A 22,340-nucleotide genomic window follows, 5' to 3' on the forward strand; every position below is an offset into this window, starting at 1 on the left:
TGTTTAAAAATGCTTCGGAACGCTTCCATTGTTCTCAGAATTCTGCTGAAGTTTAAAAATGCTTCGGAACTCTTCCATTGTTCTCAGAATCCCTTTGATGTTTAAAAATGCTTTGGAATTCTTCCATTGTTCTGGGAATTCAGCTGGAGTTTAAAAATGCTTCGGAACTCTTCCATTATTCTTGGAATTCCGCTGAAGTTAAAAATGCTTCGGAACTCTTCCATTGTTCTCAGAATTCCGATGATGTTTAAAAATGATTCGGAACTCTTCCATTGTTCTATGAATTCTGCTGACATTTAAAAATGCTTCGGAACTCTTCCATTGTTCTCGGAATTCTGCTGAAGTTTAAAAATGCTTCGGAACTCTTCCATTGTTCTCGGAATTTTGCTGAAGTTTAAAAATGCTTCGGAACTCTTCCATTGTTCTCAGAATTCTGCTGACGTTTAAAAATGCTTCGGAACGCTTCCATTGTTCTCGGAATCCTGCTGATGTTTAAAAATGCTTCGGAACTCTTCCATTGTTCTCAGAATTCTGCTGAAGTTTAAAAATGCTTCGGTACTCTTCCATTGTTCGCAAAATTCTGCTGACGATAGAAATGCTTCGGAACTCTTGCATTGTTCTCGGAATTCTACTGAAGTTTATAAATGCTTCGGAACTCTTCCATTGTTCTCGGAATTCCGCTGAAGTTTAAAAATGCTTCGGAACACTTCCATTGTTCGCAGAATTTCTCTGAAGTTTAAAAATGCTTCTGAACTCTTCCGTTTTTCTCGGAATTCCGTTAAGTTTAAAAATGCTTCGGAACTCTTCCATTGTTCTCAGAATTCTGCTGATGTTTAAAAATGCTTCGGAACTCTTCCATTGTTCTCAGAATCCCTTTGATGTTTAAAAATGCTTCGGAATTCTTAAATTGTTCTGGGAATTCCGCTGAAGTTTAAAAATGCTTCGGAACTCTTCCATTGTTCTCGTAATCCTGCTGATGTTTAAAAAGGCTTCGGAACTCTTCCATTGTTTTTGTAATTCTACTGAAGTTTAAAAATGCTTCGGAACTCTTCCATTGTTCTCGGAATTTCGCTGAGGTTTAAAAATGCTTCGGAACTCTTCCATTGTTCTCGGAATTCCGCTGAAGTGTAAAAATGCTTCGGAACTCTTCCATTTTTCTCGGAATTCCGCTGACATTTAAAAATGCTTCGGAACTCTTCCATTGTTCTCGGAATTCTGCTGAAGATTAAAAATGCTTCGGAACTCTTCCATTGTTTTTGGAATTCTACTGAAGTTTAAAAATGCTTCGGAACTCTTCCATTGTTTTTGGAATTCTACTGAAGTTTAAATATGCTTCGGAACTCTTCCATTGTTATCGGAATTCTACTGACATTTAAAAATGCTTCGGAACTCTACAATTGTTCTCGGAATTCCGCTGAAGTTTAAAAATGCTTCGGAACTCTTCCATCGTTCTCGGAATTCTGCTGACATTTAAAAATGCTTCGGAACTCTTCCATTGTTCTCGTAATTCTGCTGAAGTTTAAAAATGCTTCGGAACTCTTCCATTGTTTTTGTAATTCTACTGAAGTTTAAAAATGCTTCGGAACTCTTCCATTGTTTTTGTAATTCTACTGAAGTTTAAAAATGCTTCGGAACTCTTCCATTGTTCTCGGAATTCTACTGAAGTTTAAAAATGCTTCACAACTCTTCCATTGTTCTCGGAATTCCGCTGAAGTTTAAAAATGCTTCGGAACTCTTGCATTGTTCCCGGAATTCTGCTGAAGTTTATAAATGCTTCGGAACTCTTCCATTGTTATCGGAATTCCGCTGAAGTTTAAAAATGCTTCGGAACACTTCCATTGTTCGCAGAATTTCTCTGAAGTTTAAAAATGCTTCGGAACTCTTCCATTGTTCTCGGAATTCCGTGAAGTTTAAAAATGCTTCGAAACTCTTCCATTGTTCTCGGAATCCTGCTCATGTTTAAAAATGCTTCGGAACGCTTCCATTGTTCTCAGAATTCTGCTGAAGTTTAAAAATGCTTCGGAACTCTTCCATTGTTCTCAGAATCCCTTTGATGTTTAAAAATGCTTTGGAATTCTTCCATTGTTCTGGGAATTCAGCTGGAGTTTAAAAATGCTTCGGAACTCTTCCATTATTCTTGGAATTCCGCTGAAGTTAAAAATGCTTCGGAACTCTTCCATTGTTCTCAGAATTCCGCTGAAGTTTAAAAATGCTTTGGATTTCTTCTCTTGTTCTCGAAATTCCACTGACGTTTAAAAGTGCTTCGGAAAACTTCCATTGTTCGCAAAATTCCTCTGAAGTTTAAAAATGCTTTAGAACTTTTCCATTGTTCTCAGAATTATGCTGACGCTTAAAAATGCTTCGGAACTCTTCCATTGTTCTCGTAATCCTGCTGATGTTTAAAAAGGCTTCGGAACTCTTCCATTGTTTTTGTAATTCTACTGAAGTTTAAAAATGCTTCGGAACTCTTCCATTGTTCTCGGAATTTCGCTGAGGTTTAAAAATGCTTCGGAACTCTTCCATTGTTCTCGGAATTCTGCTGACATTTAAAAATGCTTCGGAACTCTTCCATTGTTCTCGGAATTCTGCTGAAGTTTAAAAATGCTTCGGAACTCTTCCATTGTTTTTGTAATTCTACTGAAGTTTAAAAATGCTTCGGAACTCTTCCATTGTTCTCGGAATTTCGCTGAGGTTTAAAAATGCTTCGGAACTCTTCCATTGTTCTCGGAATTCCGCTGAAGTGTAAAAATGCTTCCGAACTCTTCCATTTTTCTCGGAATTCCGCTGACATTTAAAAATGCTTCGGAACTCTTCCATTGTTCTCGGAATTCTGCTGAAGTTTAAAAATGCTTCGGAACTCTTCCATTGTTTTTGGAATTCTACTGAAGTTTAAATATGCTTCGGAACTCTTCCATTGTTATCGGAATTCTACTGACATTTAAAAATGCTTCGGAACTCTACAATTGTTCTCGGAATTCCGCTGAAGTTTAAAAATGCTTCGGAACTCTTCCATTGTTCTCGGAATTCTGCTGACATTTAAAAATGCTTCGGAACTCTTCCATTGTTCTCGGAATTCTGCTGAAGTTTAAAAATGCTTCGGAACTCTTCCATTGTTTTTGTAATTCTACTGAAGTTTAAAAATGCTTCGGAACTCTTCCATTGTTCTCGGAATTCTACTGAAGTTTAAAAATGCTTCACAACTCTTCCATTGTTCTCGGAATTCCGCTGAAGTTTAAAAATGCTTCGGAACTCTTGAATTGTTCCCGGAATTCTGCTGAAGTTTATAAATGCTTCGGAACTCTTCTATTGTTATCGGAATTCCGCTGAAGTTTAAAAATGCTTCGGAACACTTCCATTGTTCGCAGAATTTCTCTGAAGTTTAAAAATGCTTCGGAACTCTTCCATTGTTCTCGGAATTCCGTGAAGTTTAAAAATGCTTCGAAACTCTTCCATTGTTCTCGGAATCCTGCTCATGTTTAAAAATGCTTCGGAACGCTTCCATTGTTCTCAGAATTCTGCTGAAGTTTAAAAATGCTTCGGAACTCTTCCATTGTTCTCGGAATTCCGCTGAAGTTTAAAAATGCTTCGGAACACTTCCATTGTTCGCAGAATTTCTCTGAAGTTTAAAAATGCTTCTGAACTCTTCCGTTTTTCTCGGAATTCCGTTAAGTTTAAAAATGCTTCGGAACTCTTCCATTGTTCTCAGAATTCTGCTGATGTTTAAAAATGCTTCGGAACTCTTCCATTGTTCTCGTAATCCTGCTGATGTTTAAAAATGCTTTGGAACTCTTCCATTGTTCTCAGAATTCCGCTGAAGTTTAAAAATGCTTTGGATTTCTTCTCTTGTTCTCGAAATTCCACTGACGTTTAAAAGTGCTTCGGAAAACTTCCATTGTTCGCAAAATTCCTCTGAAGTTTAAAAATGCTTTAGAACTTTTCCATTGTTCTCAGAATTATGCTGACGCTTAAAAATGCTTCGGAACTCTTCCATTGTTCTCGTAATCCTGCTGATGTTTAAAAAGGCTTCGGAACTCTTCCATTGTTTTTGTAATTCTACTGAAGTTTAAAAATGCTTCGGAACTCTTCCATTGTTCTCGGAATTTCGCTGAGGTTTAAAAATGCTTCGGAACTCTTCCATTGTTCTCGGAATTCCGCTGAAGTGTAAAAATGCTTCGGAACTCTTCCATTTTTCTCGGAATTCCGCTGACATTTAAAAATGCTTCGGAACTCTTCCATTGTTCTCGGAATTCTGCTGAAGATTAAAAATGCTTCGGAACTCTTCCATTGTTTTTGGAATTCTACTGAAGTTTAAAAATGCTTCGGAACTCTTCCATTGTTTTTGGAATTCTACTGAAGTTTAAATATGCTTCGGAACTCTTCCATTGTTATCGGAATTCTACTGACATTTAAAAATGCTTCGGAACTCTACAATTGTTCTCGGAATTCCGCTGAAGTTTAAAAATGCTTCGGAACTCTTCCATTGTTCTCGGAATTCTGCTGACATTTAAAAATGCTTCGGAACTCTTCCATTGTTCTCGTAATTCTGCTGAAGTTTAAAAATGCTTCGGAACTCTTCCATTGTTTTTGTAATTCTACTGAAGTTTAAAAATGCTTCGGAACTCTTCCATTGTTTTTGTAATTCTACTGAAGTTTAAAAATGCTTCGGAACTCTTCCATTGTTCTCGGAATTCTACTGAAGTTTAAAAATGCTTCACAACTCTTCCATTGTTCTCGGAATTCCGCTGAAGTTTAAAAATGCTTCGGAACTCTTGCATTGTTCCCGGAATTCTGCTGAAGTTTATAAATGCTTCGGAACTCTTCCATTGTTATCGGAATTCCGCTGAAGTTTAAAAATGCTTCGGAACACTTCCATTGTTCGCAGAATTTCTCTGAAGTTTAAAAATGCTTCGGAACTCTTCCATTGTTCTCGGAATTCCGTGAAGTTTAAAAATGCTTCGAAACTCTTCCATTGTTCTCGGAATCCTGCTCATGTTTAAAAATGCTTCGGAACGCTTCCATTGTTCTCAGAATTCTGCTGAAGTTTAAAAATGCTTCGGAACTCTTCCATTGTTCTCAGAATCCCTTTGATGTTTAAAAATGCTTTGGAATTCTTCCATTGTTCTGGGAATTCAGCTGGAGTTTAAAAATGCTTCGGAACTCTTCCATTATTCTTGGAATTCCGCTGAAGTTAAAAATGCTTCGGAACTCTTCCATTGTTCTCGGAATTCTGCTGAAGATTAAAAATGCTTCGGAACTCTTCCATTGTTTTTGGAATTCTACTGAAGTTTAAAAATGCTTCGGAACTCTTCCATTGTTTTTGGAATTCTACTGAAGTTTAAATATGCTTCGGAACTCTTCCATTGTTATCGGAATTCTACTGACATTTAAAAATGCTTCGGAACTCTACAATTGTTCTCGGAATTCCGCTGAAGTTTAAAAATGCTTCGGAACACTTCCATTGTTCGCAGAATTTCTCTGAAGTTTAAAAATGCTTCTGAACTCTTCCGTTTTTCTCGGAATTCCGTTAAGTTTAAAAATGCTTCGGAACTCTTCCATTGTTCTCAGAATTCTGCTGATGTTTAAAAATGCTTCGGAACTCTTCCATTGTTCTCGTAATCCTGCTGATGTTTAAAAATGCTTTGGAACTCTTCCATTGTTCTCAGAATTCCGCTGAAGTTTAAAAATGCTTTGGATTTCTTCTCTTGTTCTCGAAATTCCACTGACGTTTAAAAGTGCTTCGGAAAACTTCCATTGTTCGCAAAATTCCTCTGAAGTTTAAAAATGCTTTAGAACTTTTCCATTGTTCTCAGAATTATGCTGACGCTTAAAAATGCTTCGGAACTCTTCCATTGTTCTCGTAATCCTGCTGATGTTTAAAAAGGCTTCGGAACTCTTCCATTGTTTTTGTAATTCTACTGAAGTTTAAAAATGCTTCGGAACTCTTCCATTGTTCTCGGAATTTCGCTGAGGTTTAAAAATGCTTCGGAACTCTTCCATTGTTCTCGGAATTCCGCTGAAGTGTAAAAATGCTTCGGAACTCTTCCATTTTTCTCGGAATTCCGCTGACATTTAAAAATGCTTCGGAACTCTTCCATTGTTCTCGGAATTCTGCTGAAGATTAAAAATGCTTCGGAACTCTTCCATTGTTTTTGGAATTCTACTGAAGTTTAAAAATGCTTCGGAACTCTTCCATTGTTTTTGGAATTCTACTGAAGTTTAAATATGCTTCGGAACTCTTCCATTGTTATCGGAATTCTACTGACATTTAAAAATGCTTCGGAACTCTACAATTGTTCTCGGAATTCCGCTGAAGTTTAAAAATGCTTCGGAACTCTTCCATTGTTCTCGGAATTCTGCTGACATTTAAAAATGCTTCGGAACTCTTCCATTGTTCTCGTAATTCTGCTGAAGTTTAAAAATGCTTCGGAACTCTTCCATTGTTTTTGTAATTCTACTGAAGTTTAAAAATGCTTCGGAACTCTTCCATTGTTTTTGTAATTCTACTGAAGTTTAAAAATGCTTCAGAACTCTTCCATTGTTCTCGGAATTCTACTGAAGTTTAAAAATGCTTCACAACTCTTCCATTGTTCTCGGAATTCCGCTGAAGTTTAAAAATGCTTCGGAACTCTTGCATTGTTCCCGGAATTCTGCTGAAGTTTATAAATGCTTCGGAACTCTTCCATTGTTATCGGAATTCCGCTGAAGTTTAAAAATGCTTCGGAACACTTCCATTGTTCGCAGAATTTCTCTGAAGTTTAAAAATGCTTCGGAACTCTTCCATTGTTCTCGGAATTCCGTGAAGTTTAAAAATGCTTCGAAACTCTTCCATTGTTCTCGGAATCCTGCTCATGTTTAAAAATGCTTCGGAACGCTTCCATTGTTCTCAGAATTCTGCTGAAGTTTAAAAATGCTTCGGAACTCTTCCATTGTTCTCAGAATCCCTTTGATGTTTAAAAATGCTTTGGAATTCTTCCATTGTTCTGGGAATTCAGCTGGAGTTTAAAAATGCTTCGGAACTCTTCCATTATTCTTGGAATTCCGCTGAAGTTAAAAATGCTTCGGAACTCTTCCATTGTTCTCAGAATTCCGATGATGTTTAAAAATGATTCGGAACTCTTCCATTGTTCTATGAATTCTGCTGACATTTAAAAATGCTTCGGAACTCTTCCATTGTTCTCGGAATTCTGCTGAAGTTTAAAAATGCTTCGGAACTCTTCCATTGTTCTCGGAATTTTGCTGAAGTTTAAAAATGCTTCGGAACTCTTCCATTGTTCTCAGAATTCTGCTGACGTTTAAAAATGCTTCGGAACGCTTCCATTGTTCTCGGAATCCTGCTGATGTTTAAAAATGCTTCGGAACTCTTCCATTGTTCTCAGAATTCTGCTGAAGTTTAAAAATGCTTCGGAACTCTTCCATTGTTCGCAAAATTCTGCTGACGATAGAAATGCTTCGGAACTCTTGCATTGTTCTCGGAATTCTACTGAAGTTTATAAATGCTTCGGAACTCTTCCATTGTTCTCGGAATTCCGCTGAAGTTTAAAAATGCTTCGGAACACTTCCATTGTTCGCAGAATTTCTCTGAAGTTTAAAAATGCTTCTGAACTCTTCCGTTTTTCTCGGAATTCCGTTAAGTTTAAAAATGCTTCGGAACTCTTCCATTGTTCTCAGAATTCTGCTGATGTTTAAAAATGCTTCGGAACTCTTCCATTGTTCTCAGAATCCCTTTGATGTTTAAAAATGCTTCGGAATTCTTAAATTGTTCTGGGAATTCCGCTGAAGTTTAAAAATGCTTCGGAACTCTTCCATTGTTCTCGTAATCCTGCTGATGTTTAAAAAGGCTTCGGAACTCTTCCATTGTTTTTGTAATTCTACTGAAGTTTAAAAATGCTTCGGAACTCTTCCATTGTTCTCGGAATTTCGCTGAGGTTTAAAAATGCTTCGGAACTCTTCCATTGTTCTCGGAATTCCGCTGAAGTGTAAAAATGCTTCGGAACTCTTCCATTTTTCTCGGAATTCCGCTGACATTTAAAAATGCTTCGGAACTCTTCCATTGTTCTCGGAATTCTGCTGAAGATTAAAAATGCTTCGGAACTCTTCCATTGTTTTTGGAATTCTACTGAAGTTTAAAAATGCTTCGGAACTCTTCCATTGTTTTTGGAATTCTACTGAAGTTTAAATATGCTTCGGAACTCTTCCATTGTTATCGGAATTCTACTGACATTTAAAAATGCTTCGGAACTCTACAATTGTTCTCGGAATTCCGCTGAAGTTTAAAAATGCTTCGGAACTCTTCCATCGTTCTCGGAATTCTGCTGACATTTAAAAATGCTTCGGAACTCTTCCATTGTTCTCGTAATTCTGCTGAAGTTTAAAAATGCTTCGGAACTCTTCCATTGTTTTTGTAATTCTACTGAAGTTTAAAAATGCTTCGGAACTCTTCCATTGTTTTTGTAATTCTACTGAAGTTTAAAAATGCTTCGGAACTCTTCCATTGTTCTCGGAATTCTACTGAAGTTTAAAAATGCTTCACAACTCTTCCATTGTTCTCGGAATTCCGCTGAAGTTTAAAAATGCTTCGGAACTCTTGCATTGTTCCCGGAATTCTGCTGAAGTTTATAAATGCTTCGGAACTCTTCCATTGTTATCGGAATTCCGCTGAAGTTTAAAAATGCTTCGGAACACTTCCATTGTTCGCAGAATTTCTCTGAAGTTTAAAAATGCTTCGGAACTCTTCCATTGTTCTCGGAATTCCGTGAAGTTTAAAAATGCTTCGAAACTCTTCCATTGTTCTCGGAATCCTGCTCATGTTTAAAAATGCTTCGGAACGCTTCCATTGTTCTCAGAATTCTGCTGAAGTTTAAAAATGCTTCGGAACTCTTCCATTGTTCTCAGAATCCCTTTGATGTTTAAAAATGCTTTGGAATTCTTCCATTGTTCTGGGAATTCAGCTGGAGTTTAAAAATGCTTCGGAACTCTTCCATTATTCTTGGAATTCCGCTGAAGTTAAAAATGCTTCGGAACTCTTCCATTGTTCTCAGAATTCCGATGATGTTTAAAAATGATTCGGAACTCTTCCATTGTTCTCGGAATTCTGCTGACATTTAAAAATGCTTCGGAACTCTTCCATTGTTCTCGGAATTCTGCTGAAGTTTAAAAATGCTTCGGAACTCTTCCATTGTTCTCGGAATTTTGCTGAAGTTTAAAAATGCTTCGGAACTCTTCCATTGTTCTCAGAATTCTGCTGACGTTTAAAAATGCTTCGGAACGCTTCCATTGTTCTCGGAATCCTGCTGATGTTTAAAAATGCTTCGGAACTCTTCCATTGTTCTCAGAATTCTGCTGAAGTTTAAAAATGCTTCGGAACTCTTCCATTGTTCGCAAAATTCTGCTGACGATAGAAATGCTTCGGAACTCTTGCATTGTTCTCGGAATTCTACTGAAGTTTATAAATGCTTCGGAACTCTTCCATTGTTCTCGGAATTCCGCTGAAGTTTAAAAATGCTTCGGAACACTTCCATTGTTCGCAGAATTTCTCTGAAGTTTAAAAATGCTTCTGAACTCTTCCGTTTTTCTCGGAATTCCGTTAAGTTTAAAAATGCTTCGGAACTCTTCCATTGTTCTCAGAATTCTGCTGATGTTTAAAAATGCTTCGGAACTCTTCCATTGTTCTCGTAATCCTGCTGATGTTTAAAAATGCTTCGGAACTCTTCCATTGTTCTCAGAATCCCTTTGATGTTTAAAAATGCTTCGGAATTCTTAAATTGTTCTGGGAATTCCGCTGAAGTTTAAAAATGCTTCGGCACTCTTCCATTATTCTCGGAATTCCGCTGAAATTTAAAAATGCTTCAGAACCCTTCCATTGTTCTCGGAATTCCGCTGAAGTTTAAAAATGCTTCGGAACTCTTCCATTGTTCTCGGAATTCCGCTGAAGTTTAAAAATGCTTCGGAACTCTTCCATTGTTCTCAGAATTCTGATAACGTTTAGAAATGCTTCAGAACACTTCCATTGTTCTCAGAATTCTGCTGATGTTTAAAAATGCTTCGGAACTCTTCCATTGTTCGCAGAATTCCTCTGAAGTTTAAAAATGCTTTAGAACTTTTCCATTGTTCTCTTAATTCCGTGTAGTTTAAAAATGCTTCGGATCTCTTCCATTGTTCTCAGAATTATGCTGACGTTTAAAAATGCTTCGGAACTATTCCATTGTTCTCGGAATTCCGCTGATGTTTAAAAATGCTTTGGAACTCTTCCATTGTTCTCAGAATCCCTTTGATGTTTAAAAATGCTTCGGAATTCTTAAATTGTTCTGGGAATTCCGCTGAAGTTTAAAAATGCTTCGGAACTCTTCCATTGTTCTCGGAATTATGCTGAAGTTTAAAAATGCTTCGGAACGCTTCCATTGTTCTCGGAATTTCGCTGAAGTTTAAAAATGCTTCGGAACTCTTCCATTGTTCTCAGAATTCCGCTGAAGTTTAAAAATGCTTTGGATTTCTTCTCTTGTTCTCGAAATTCAACTGACGTTTAAAAGTGCTACGGAAAACTTCCATTGTTCGCAGAATTCCTCTGAAGTTTAAAAATGCTTTAGAACTTTTCCATTGTTCTCTTAATTCCGTGTAGTTTAAAAATGCTTCGGAATTCTTCCATTGTTCTCAGAATTATGCTGACGCTTAAAAATGCTTCGGAACTCTTCCATTGTTCTCGTAATCCTGCTGATGTTTAAAAACTCTTCGGAACTCTTCCATTGTTCTCGGAATTCCGCTGAAGTTTAAAAATGCTTCGGAACTCTTCCATTGTTCCCGGATGTCCGTAGAAGTTTAAAAATGCTTCGTAATTCTTAAATTGTTTTCGGAATTCCACTGAAGTTTAAAAATGCTTCGGAACTCTTTCATTGTTCTCAGAATTCTGCTAACGTTTAAAAATGCTTCAGAACACTTTCATTGTTCTCAGAATTCCCTGAAGTTTAAAAATGCTTCGGAACCCTTCCATTGTTCTCGGAATTCCGCTGAAGTGTAAAAATGCTTCGGAACTCTTCCATTTTTCTCGGAATTCCGCTGACATTTAAAAATGCTTCGGAACTCTTCCATTGTTCTCGGAATTCTGCTGAAGTTTAAAAATGCTTCGGAACTCTTCCATTGTTTTTGGAATTCTACTGAAGTTTAAATATGCTTCAGAACTCTTCCATTGTTATCGGAATTCTACTGACATTTAAAAATGCTTCGGAACTCTACAATTGTTCTCGGAATTCCGCTGAAGTTTAAAAATGCTTCGGAACTCTTCCATTGTTCTCGGAATTCTGCTGACATTTAAAAATGCTTCGGAACTCTTCCATTGTTCTCGGAATTCTGCTGAAGTTTAAAGATGCTTCGGAACTCTTCCATTGTTTTTGTAATTCTACTGAAGTTTAAAAATGCTTCACAACTCTTCCATTGTTCTCGGAATTCCGCTGAAGTTTAAAAATGCTTCGGAACTCTTGCATTGTTCCCGGAATTCTGCTGAAGTTTATAAATGCTTCGGAACTCTTCTATTGTTATCGGAATTCCACTGAAGTTTAAAAATGCTTCGGAACACTTCCATTGTTCGCAGAATTTCTCTGAAGTTTAAAAATGCTTCGGAACTCTTCCATTGTTCTCGGAATTCCGTGAAGTTTAAAAATGCTTCGAAACTCTTCCATTGTTCTCGGAATCCTGCTCATGTTTAAAAATGCTTCGGAACGCTTCCATTGTTCTCAGAATTCTGCTGATGTTTAAAAATGCTTCGGAACTCTTCCATTGTTCTCGTAATCCTGCTGATGTTTAAAAATGCTTTGGAACTCTTCCATTGTTCTCAGAATTCCGCTGAAGTTTAAAAATGCTTTGGATTTCTTCTCTTGTTCTCGAAATTCCACTGACGTTTAAAAGTGCTTCGGAAAACTTCCATTGTTCGCAAAATTCCTCTGAAGTTTAAAAATGCTTTAGAACTTTTCCATTGTTCTCAGAATTATGCTGACGCTTAAAAATGCTTCGGAACTCTTCCATTGTTCTCGTAATCCTGCTGATGTTTAAAAAGGCTTCGGAACTCTTCCATTGTTTTTGTAATTCTACTGAAGTTTAAAAATGCTTCGGAACTCTTCCATTGTTCTCGGAATTTCGCTGAGGTTTAAAAATGCTTCGGAACTCTTCCATTGTTCTCGGAATTCCGCTGAAGTGTAAAAATGCTTCGGAACTCTTCCATTTTTCTCGGAATTCCGCTGACATTTAAAAATGCTTTGGAACTCTTCCATTGTTCTCGGAATTCTGCTGAAGATTAAAAATGCTTCGGAACTCTTCCATTGTTTTTGGAATTCTACTGAAGTTTAAAAATGCTTCGGAACTCTTCCATTGTTTTTGGAATTCTACTGAAGTTTAAATATGCTTCGGAACTCTTCCATTGTTATCGGAATTCTACTGACATTTAAAAATGCTTCGGAACTCTACAATTGTTCTCGGAATTCCGCTGAAGTTTAAAAATGCTTCGGAACTCTTCCATTGTTCTCGGAATTCTGCTGACATTTAAAAATGCTTCGGAACTCTTCCATTGTTCTCGTAATTCTGCTGAAGTTTAAAAATGCTTCGGAACTCTTCCATTGTTTTTGTAATTCTACTGAAGTTTAAAAATGCTTCGGAACTCTTCCATTGTTTTTGTAATTCTACTGAAGTTTAAAAATGCTTCGGAACTCTTCCATTGTTCTCGGAATTCTACTGAAGTTTAAAAATGCTTCACAACTCTTCCATTGTTCTCGGAATTCCGCTGAAGTTTAAAAATGCTTCGGAACTCTTGCATTGTTCCCGGAATTCTGCTGAAGTTTATAAATGCTTCGGAACTCTTCCATTGTTATCGGAATTCCGCTGAAGTTTAAAAATGCTTCGGAACACTTCCATTGTTCGCAGAATTTCTCTGAAGTTTAAAAATGCTTCGGAACTCTTCCATTGTTCTCGGAATTCCGTGAAGTTTAAAAATGCTTCGAAACTCTTCCATTGTTCTCGGAATCCTGCTCATGTTTAAAAATGCTTCGGAACGCTTCCATTGTTCTCAGAATTCTGCTGAAGTTTAAAAATGCTTCGGAACTCTTCCATTGTTCTCAGAATCCCTTTGATGTTTAAAAATGCTTTGGAATTCTTCCATTGTTCTGGGAATTCAGCTGGAGTTTAAAAATGCTTCGGAACTCTTCCATTATTCTTGGAATTCCGCTGAAGTTAAAAATGCTTCGGAACTCTTCCATTGTTCTCAGAATTCCGATGATGTTTAAAAATGATTCGGAACTCTTCCATTGTTCTATGAATTCTGCTGACATTTAAAAATGCTTCGGAACTCTTCCATTGTTCTCGGAATTCTGCTGAAGTTTAAAAATGCTTCGGAACTCTTCCATTGTTCTCGGAATTTTGCTGAAGTTTAAAAATGCTTCGGAACTCTTCCATTGTTCTCAGAATTCTGCTGACGTTTAAAAATGCTTCGGAACGCTTCCATTGTTCTCGGAATCCTGCTGATGCTTAAAAATGCTTCGGAACTCTTCCATTGTTCTCAGAATTCTGCTGAAGTTTAAAAATGCTTCGGAACTCTTCCATTGTTCGCAAAATTCTGCTGACGATAGAAATGCTTCGGAACTCTTGCATTGTTCTCGGAATTCTACTGAAGTTTATAAATGCTTCGGAACTCTTCCATTGTTCTCGGAATTCCGCTGAAGTTTAAAAATGCTTCGGAACACTTCCATTGTTCGCAGAATTTCTCTGAAGTTTAAAAATGCTTCTGAACTCTTCCGTTTTTCTCGGAATTCCGTTAAGTTTAAAAATGCTTCGGAACTCTTCCATTGTTCTCAGAATTCTGCTGATGTTTAAAAATGCTTCGGAACTCTTCCATTGTTCTCAGAATCCCTTTGATGTTTAAAAATGCTTCGGAATTCTTAAATTGTTCTGGGAATTCCGCTGAAGTTTAAAAATGCTTCGGAACTCTTCCATTGTTCTCGTAATCCTGCTGATGTTTAAAAAGGCTTCGGAACTCTTCCATTGTTTTTGTAATTCTACTGAAGTTTAAAAATGCTTCGGAACTCTTCCATTGTTCTCGGAATTTCGCTGAGGTTTAAAAATGCTTCGGAACTCTTCCATTGTTCTCGGAATTCCGCTGAAGTGTAAAAATGCTTCGGAACTCTTCCATTTTTCTCGGAATTCCGCTGACATTTAAAAATGCTTCGGAACTCTTCCATTGTTCTCGGAATTCTGCTGAAGATTAAAAATGCTTCGGAACTCTTCCATTGTTTTTGGAATTCTACTGAAGTTTAAAAATGCTTCGGAACTCTTCCATTGTTTTTGGAATTCTACTGAAGTTTAAATATGCTTCGGAACTCTTCCATTGTTATCGGAATTCTACTGACATTTAAAAATGCTTCGGAACTCTACAATTGTTCTCGGAATTCCGCTGAAGTTTAAAAATGCTTCGGAACTCTTCCATTGTTCTCGGAATTCTGCTGACATTTAAAAATGCTTCGGAACTCTTCCATTGTTCTCGTAATTCTGCTGAAGTTTAAAAATGCTTCGGAACTCTTCCATTGTTTTTGTAATTCTACTGAAGTTTAAAAATGCTTCGGAACTCTTCCATTGTTTTTGTAATTCTACTGAAGTTTAAAAATGCTTCGGAACTCTTCCATTGTTCTCGGAATTCTACTGAAGTTTAAAAATGCTTCACAACTCTTCCATTGTTCTCGGAATTCCGCTGAAGTTTAAAAATGCTTCGGAACTCTTGCATTGTTCCCGGAATTCTGCTGAAGTTTATAAATGCTTCGGAACTCTTCCATTGTTATCGGAATTCCGCTGAAGTTTAAAAATGCTTCGGAACACTTCCATTGTTCGCAGAATTTCTCTGAAGTTTAAAAATGCTTCGGAACTCTTCCATTGTTCTCGGAATTCCGTGAAGTTTAAAAATGCTTCGGAACTCTTCCATTGTTCTCGGAATCCTGCTCATGTTTAAAAATGCTTCGGAACGCTTCCATTGTTCTCAGAATTCTGCTGAAGTTTAAAAATGCTTCGGAACTCTTCCATTGTTCTCAGAATCCCTTTGATGTTTAAAAATGCTTTGGAATTCTTCCATTGTTCTGGGAATTCAGCTGGAGTTTAAAAATGCTTCGGAACTCTTCCATTATTCTTGGAATTCCGCTGAAGTTAAAAATGCTTCGGAACTCTTCCATTGTTCTCAGAATTCCGATGATGTTTAAAAATGATTCGGAACTCTTCCATTGTTCTCGGAATTCTGCTGACATTTAAAAATGCTTCGGAACTCTTCCATTGTTCTCGGAATTCTGCTGAAGTTTAAAAATGCTTCGGAACTCTTCCATTGTTCTCGGAATTTTGCTGAAGTTTAAAAATGCTTCGGAACTCTTCCATTGTTCTCAGAATTCTGCTGACGTTTAAAAATGCTTCGGAACGCTTCCATTGTTCTCGGAATCCTGCTGATGTTTAAAAATGCTTCGGAACTCTTCCATTGTTCTCAGAATTCTGCTGAAGTTTAAAAATGCTTCGGAACTCTTCCATTGTTCGCAAAATTCTGCTGACGATAGAAATGCTTCGGAACACTTGCATTGTTCTCGGAATTCTACTGAAGTTTATAAATGCTTCGGAACTCTTCCATTGTTCTCGGAATTCCGCTGAAGTTTAAAAATGCTTCGGAACACTTCCATTGTTCGCAGAATTTCTCTGAAGTTTAAAAATGCTTCTGAACTCTTCCGTTTTTCTCGGAATTCCGTTAAGTTTAAAAATGCTTCGGAACTCTTCCATTGTTCTCAGAATTCTGCTGATGTTTAAAAATGCTTCGGAACTCTTCCATTGTTCTCGTAATCCTGCTGATGTTTAAAAATGCTTCGGAACTCTTCCATTGTTCTCAGAATCCCTTTGATGTTTAAAAATGCTTCGGAATTCTTAAATTGTTCTGGGAATTCCGCTGAAGTTTAAAAATGCTTCGGAACTCTTCCATTATTCTCGGAATTCCGCTGAAATTTAAAAATGCTTCAGAACCCTTCCATTGTTCTCGGAATTCCGCTGAAGTTTAAAAATGCTTCGGAACTCTTCCATTGTTCTCGGAATTCCGCTGAAGTTTAAAAATGCTTCGGAACTCTTCCATTGTTCTCAGAATTCTGATAACGTTTAGAAATGCTTCAGAACACTTCCATTGTTCTCAGAATTCTGCTGATGTTTAAAAATGCTTCGGAACTCTTCCATTGTTCGCAGAATTCCTCTGAAGTTTAAAAATGCTTTAGAACTTTTCCATTGTTCTCTTAATTCCGTGTAGTTTAAAAATGCTTCGGATCTCTTCCATTGTTCTCAGAATTATGCTGACGTGTAAAAATGCTTCGGAACTATTCCATTGTTCTCGGAATTCCGCTGATGTTTAAAAATGCTTTGGAACTCTTCCATTGTTCTCAGAATCCCTTTGATGTTTAAAAATGCTTCGGAATTCTTAAATTGTTCTGGGAATTCCGCTGAAGTTTAAAAATGCTTCGGAACTCTTCCATTGTTCTCGGAATTATGCTGAAGTTTAAAAATGCTTCGGAACGCTTCCATTGTTCTCGGAATTTCGCTGAAGTTTAAAAATGCTTCGGAACTCTTCCATTGTTCTCAGAATTCCGCTGAAGTTTAAAAATGCTTTGGATTTCTTCTCTTGTTCTCGAAATTCAACTGACGTTTAAAAGTGCTACGGAAAACTTCCATTGTTCGCAGAATTCCTCTGAAGTTTAAAAATGCTTTAGAACTTTTCCATTGTTCTCTTAATTCCGTGTAGTTTAAAAATGCTTCGGAATTCTTCCATTGTTCTCAGAATTATGCTGACGCTTAAAAATGCTTCGGAACTCTTCCATTGTTCTCGTAATCCTGCTGATGTTTAAAAACTCTTCGGAACTCTTCCATTGTTCTCGGAATTCCGCTGAAGTTTAAAAATGCTTCGGAACTCTTCCATTGTTCCCGGATGTCCGTAGAAGTTTAAAAATGCTTCGTAATTCTTAAATTGTTTTCGGAATTCCACTGAAGTTTAAAAATGCTTCGGAACTCTTTCATTGTTCTCAGAATTCTGCTAACGTTTAAAAATGCTTCAGAACACTTTCATTGTTCTCAGAATTCCCTGAAGTTTAAAAATGCTTCGGAACCCTTCCATTGTTCTCGGAATTCCGCTGAAGTGTAAAAATGCTTCGGAACTCTTCCATTTTTCTCGGAATTCCGCTGACATTTAAAAATGCTTCGGAACTCTTCCATTGTTCTCGGAATTCTGCTGAAGTTTAAAAATGCTTCGGAACTCTTCCATTGTTCGCAAAATTCTGCTGACGATAGAAATGCTTCGGAACTCTTGCATTGTTCTCGGAATTCTACTGAAGTTTATAAATGCTTCGGAACTCTTCCATTGTTCTCGGAATTCCGCTGAAGTTTAAAAATGCTTCGGAACACTTCCATTGTTCGCAGAATTTCTCTGAAGTTTAAAAATGCTTCTGAACTCTTCCGTTTTTCTCGGAATTCCGTTAAGTTTAAAAATTCTTCGGAACTCTTCCATTGTTCTCAGAATTCTGCTGATGTTTAAAAATGCTTCGGAACTCTTCCATTGTTCTCAGAATCCCTTTGATGTTTAAAAATGCTTCGGAATTCTTAAATTGTTCTGGGAATTCCGCTGAAGTTTAAAAATGCTTCGGAACTCTTCCATTGTTCTCGTAATCCTGCTGATGTTTAAAAAGGCTTCGGAACTCTTCCATTGTTTTTGTAATTCTACTGAAGTTTAAAAATGCTTCGGAACTCTTCCATTGTTCTCGGAATTTCGCTGAGGTTTAAAAATGCTTCGGAACTCTTCCATTGTTCTCGGAATTCCGCTGAAGTGTAAAAATGCTTCGGAACTCTTCCATTTTTCTCGGAATTCCGCTGACATTTAAAAATGCTTCGGAACTCTTCCATTGTTCTCGGAATTCTGCTGAAGATTAAAAATGCTTCGGAACTCTTCCATTGTTTTTGGAATTCTACTGAAGTTTAAAAATGCTTCGGAACTCTTCCATTGTTTTTGGAATTCTACTGAAGTTTAAATATGCTTCGGAACTCTTCCATTGTTATCGGAATTCTACTGACATTTAAAAATGCTTCGGAACTCTACAATTGTTCTCGGAATTCCGCTGAAGTTTAAAAATGCTTCGGAACTCTTCCATTGTTCTCGGAATTCTGCTAACATTTAAAAATGCTTCGGAACTCTTCCATTGTTCTCGTAATTCTGCTGAAGTTTAAAAATGCTTCGGAACCCTTCCATTGTTTTTGTAATTCTACTGAAGTTTAAAAATGCTTCGGAACTCTTCCATTGTTTTTGTAATTCTACTGAAGTTTAAAAATGCTTCGGAACTCTTCCATTGTTCTCGGAATTCTACTGAAGTTTAAAAATGCTTCACAACTCTTCCATTGTTCTCGGAATTCCGCTGAAGTTTAAAAATGCTTCGGAACTCTTGCATTGTTCCCGGAATTCTGCTGAAGTTTATAAATGCTTCGGAACTCTTCCATTGTTATCGGAATTCCGCTGAAGTTTAAAAATGCTTCGGAACACTTCCATTGTTCGCAGAATTTCTCTGAAGTTTAAAAATGCTTCGGAACTCTTCCATTGTTCTCGGAATTCCGTGAAGTTTAAAAATGCTTCGGAACTCTTCCATTGTTCTCGGAATCCTGCTCATGTTTAAAAATGCTTCGGAACGCTTCCATTGTTCTCAGAATTCTGCTGAAGTTTAAAAATGCTTCGGAACTCTTCCATTGTTCTCAGAATCCCTTTGATGTTTAAAAATGCTTTGGAATTCTTCCATTGTTCTGGGAATTCAGCTGGAGTTTAAAAATGCTTCGGAACTCTTCCATTATTCTTGGAATTCCGCTGAAGTTAAAAATGCTTCGGAACTCTTCCATTGTTCTCAGAATTCCGATGATGTTTAAAAATGATTCGGAACTCTTCCATTGTTCTCGGAATTCTGCTGACATTTAAAAATGCTTCGGAACTCTTCCATTGTTCTCGGAATTCTGCTGAAGTTTAAAAATGCTTCGGAACTCTTCCATTGTTCTCGGAATTTTGCTGAAGTTTAAAAATTCTTCGGAACTCTTCCATTGTTCTCAGAATTCTGCTGACGTTTAAAAATGCTTCGGAACGCTTCCATTGTTCTCGGAATCCTGCTGATGTTTAAAAATGCTTCGGAACTCTTCCATTGTTCTCAGAATTCTGCTGAAGTTTAAAAATGCTTCGGAACTCTTCCATTGTTCGCAAAATTCTGCTGACGATAGAAATGCTTCGGAACTCTTGCATTGTTCTCGGAATTCTACTGAAGTTTATAAATGCTTCGGAACTCTTCCATTGTTCTCGGAATTCCGCTGAAGTTTAAAAATGCTTCGGAACACTTCCATTGTTCGCAGAATTTCTCTGAAGTTTAAAAATGCTTCTGAACTCTTCCGTTTTTCTCGGAATTCCGTTAAGTTTAAAAATGCTTCAGAACTCTTCCATTGTTCTCAGAATTCTGCTGATGTTTAAAAATGCTTCGGAACTCTTCCATTGTTCTCGTAATCCTGCTGATGTTTAAAAATGCTTCGGAACTCTTCCATTGTTCTCAGAATCCCTTTGATGTTTAAAAATGCTTCGGAATTCTAAAATTGTTCTGGGAATTCCGCTGAAGTTTAAAAATGCTTCGGAACTCTTCCATTATTCTCGGAATTCCGCTGAAATTTAAAAATGCTTCAGAACCCTTCCATTGTTCTCGGAATTCCGCTGAAGTTTAAAAATGCTTCGGAACTCTTCCATTGTTCTCGGAATTCCGCTGAAGTTTAAAAATGCTTCGGAACTCTTCCATTGTTCTCAGAATTCTGATAACGTTTAGAAATGCTTCAGAACACTTCCATTGTTCTCAGAATTCTGCTGATGTTTAAAAATGCTTCGGAACTCTTCCATTGTTCGCAGAATTCCTCTGAAGTTTAAAAATGCTTTAGAACTTTTCCATTGTTCTCTTAATTCCGTGTAGTTTAAAAATGCTTCGGATCTCTTCCATTGTTCTCAGAATTATGCTGACGTTTAAAAATGCTTCGGAACTATTCCATTGTTCTCGGAATTCCGCTGATGTTTAAAAATGCTTTGGAACTCTTCCATTGTTCTCAGAATCCCTTTGATGTTTAAAAATGCTTCGGAATTCTTAAATTGTTCTGGGAATTCCGCTGAAGTTTAAAAATGCTTCGGAACTCTTCCATTGTTCTCGGAATTATGCTGAAGTTTAAAAATGCTTCGGAACGCTTCCATTGTTCTCGGAATTCTGCTGACATTTAAAAATGCTTCGGAACTCTTCCATTGTTCTCGTAATTCTGCTGAAGTTTAAAAATGCTTCGGAACCCTTCCATTGTTTTTGTAATTCTACTGAAGTTTAAAAATGCTTCGGAACTCTTCCATTGTTTTTGTAATTCTACTGAAGTTTAAAAATGCTTCGGAACTCTTCCATTGTTCTCGGAATTCTACTGAAGTTTAAAAATGCTTCACAACTCTTCCATTGTTCTCGGAATTCCGCTGAAGTTTAAAAATGCTTCGGAACTCTTGCATTGTTCCCGGAATTCTGCTGAAGTTTATAAATGCTTCGGAACTCTTCCATTGTTATCGGAATTCCGCTGAAGTTTAAAAATGCTTCGGAACACTTCCATTGTTCGCAGAATTTCTCTGAAGTTTAAAAATGCTTCGGAACTCTTCCATTGTTCTCGGAATTCCGTGAAGTTTAAAAATGCTTCGGAACTCTTCCATTGTTCTCGGAATCCTGCTCATGTTTAAAAATGCTTCGGAACGCTTCCATTGTTCTCAGAATTCTGCTGAAGTTTAAAAATGCTTCGGAACTCTTCCATTGTTCTCAGAATCCCTTTGATGTTTAAAAATGCTTTGGAATTCTTCCATTGTTCTGGGAATTCAGCTGGAGTTTAAAAATGCTTCGGAACTCTTCCATTATTCTTGGAATTCCGCTGAAGTTAAAAATGCTTCGGAACTCTTCCATTGTTCTCAGAATTCCGATGATGTTTAAAAATGATTCGGAACTCTTCCATTGTTCTCGGAATTCTGCTGACATGTAAAAATGCTTCGGAACTCTTCCATTGTTCTCGGAATTCTGCTGAAGTTTAAAAATGCTTCGGAACTCTTCCATTGTTCTCGGAATTTTGCTGAAGTTTAAAAATGCTTCGGAACTCTTCCATTGTTCTCAGAATTCTGCTGACGTTTAAAAATGCTTCGGAACGCTTCCATTGTTCTCGGAATCCTGCTGATGTTTAAAAATGCTTCGGAACTCTTCCATTGTTCTCAGAATTCTGCTGAAGTTTAAAAATGCTTCGGAACTCTTCCATTGTTCGCAAAATTCTGCTGACGATAGAAATGCTTCGGAACTCTTGCATTGTTCTCGGAATTCTACTGAAGTTTATAAATGCTTCGGAACTCTTCCATTGTTCTCGGAATTCCGCTGAAGTTTAAAAATGCTTCGGAACACTTCCATTGTTCGCAGAATTTCTCTGAAGTTTAAAAATGCTTCTGAACTCTTCCGTTTTTCTCGGAATTCCGTTAAGTTTAAAAATGCTTCAGAACTCTTCCATTGTTCTCAGAATTCTGCTGATGTTTAAAAATGCTTCGGAACTCTTCCATTGTTCTCGTAATCCTGCTGATGTTTAAAAATGCTTCGGAACTCTTCCATTGTTCTCAGAATCCCTTTGATGTTTAAAAATGCTTCGGAATTCTTAAATTGTTCTGGGAATTCCGCTGAAGTTTAAAAATGCTTCGGAACTCTTCCATTATTCTCGGAATTCCGCTGAAATTTAAAAATGCTTCAGAACCCTTCCATTGTTCTCGGAATTCCGCTGAAGTTTAAAAATGCTTCGGAACTCTTCCATTGTTCTCGGAATTCCGCTGAAGTTTAAAAATGCTTCGGAACTCTTCCATTGTTCTCAGAATTCTGATAACGTTTAGAAATGCTTCAGAACACTTCCATTGTTCTCAGAATTCTGCTGATGTTTAAAAATGCTTCGGAACTCTTCCATTGTTCGCAGAATTCCTCTGAAGTTTAAAAATGCTTTAGAACTTTTCCATTGTTCTCTTAATTCCGTGTAGTTTAAAAATGCTTCGGATCTCTTCCATTGTTCTCAGAATTATGCTGACGTTTAAAAATGCTTCGGAACTATTCCATTGTTCTCGGAATTCCGCTGATGTTTAAAAATGCTTTGGAACTCTTCCATTGTTCTCAGAATCCCTTTGATGTTTAAAAATGCTTCGGAATTCTTAAATTGTTCTGGGAATTCCGCTGAAGTTTAAAAATGCTTCGGAACTCTTCCATTGTTCTCGGAAT

This window comes from Phyllobates terribilis, unplaced genomic scaffold (assembly GCF_046119375.1).
Source record: "Phyllobates terribilis strain yellow unplaced genomic scaffold, ASM4611937v1 Scaffold_13__5_contigs__length_258822181, whole genome shotgun sequence".
Taxonomy (NCBI): domain Eukaryota; kingdom Metazoa; phylum Chordata; class Amphibia; order Anura; family Dendrobatidae; genus Phyllobates; species Phyllobates terribilis.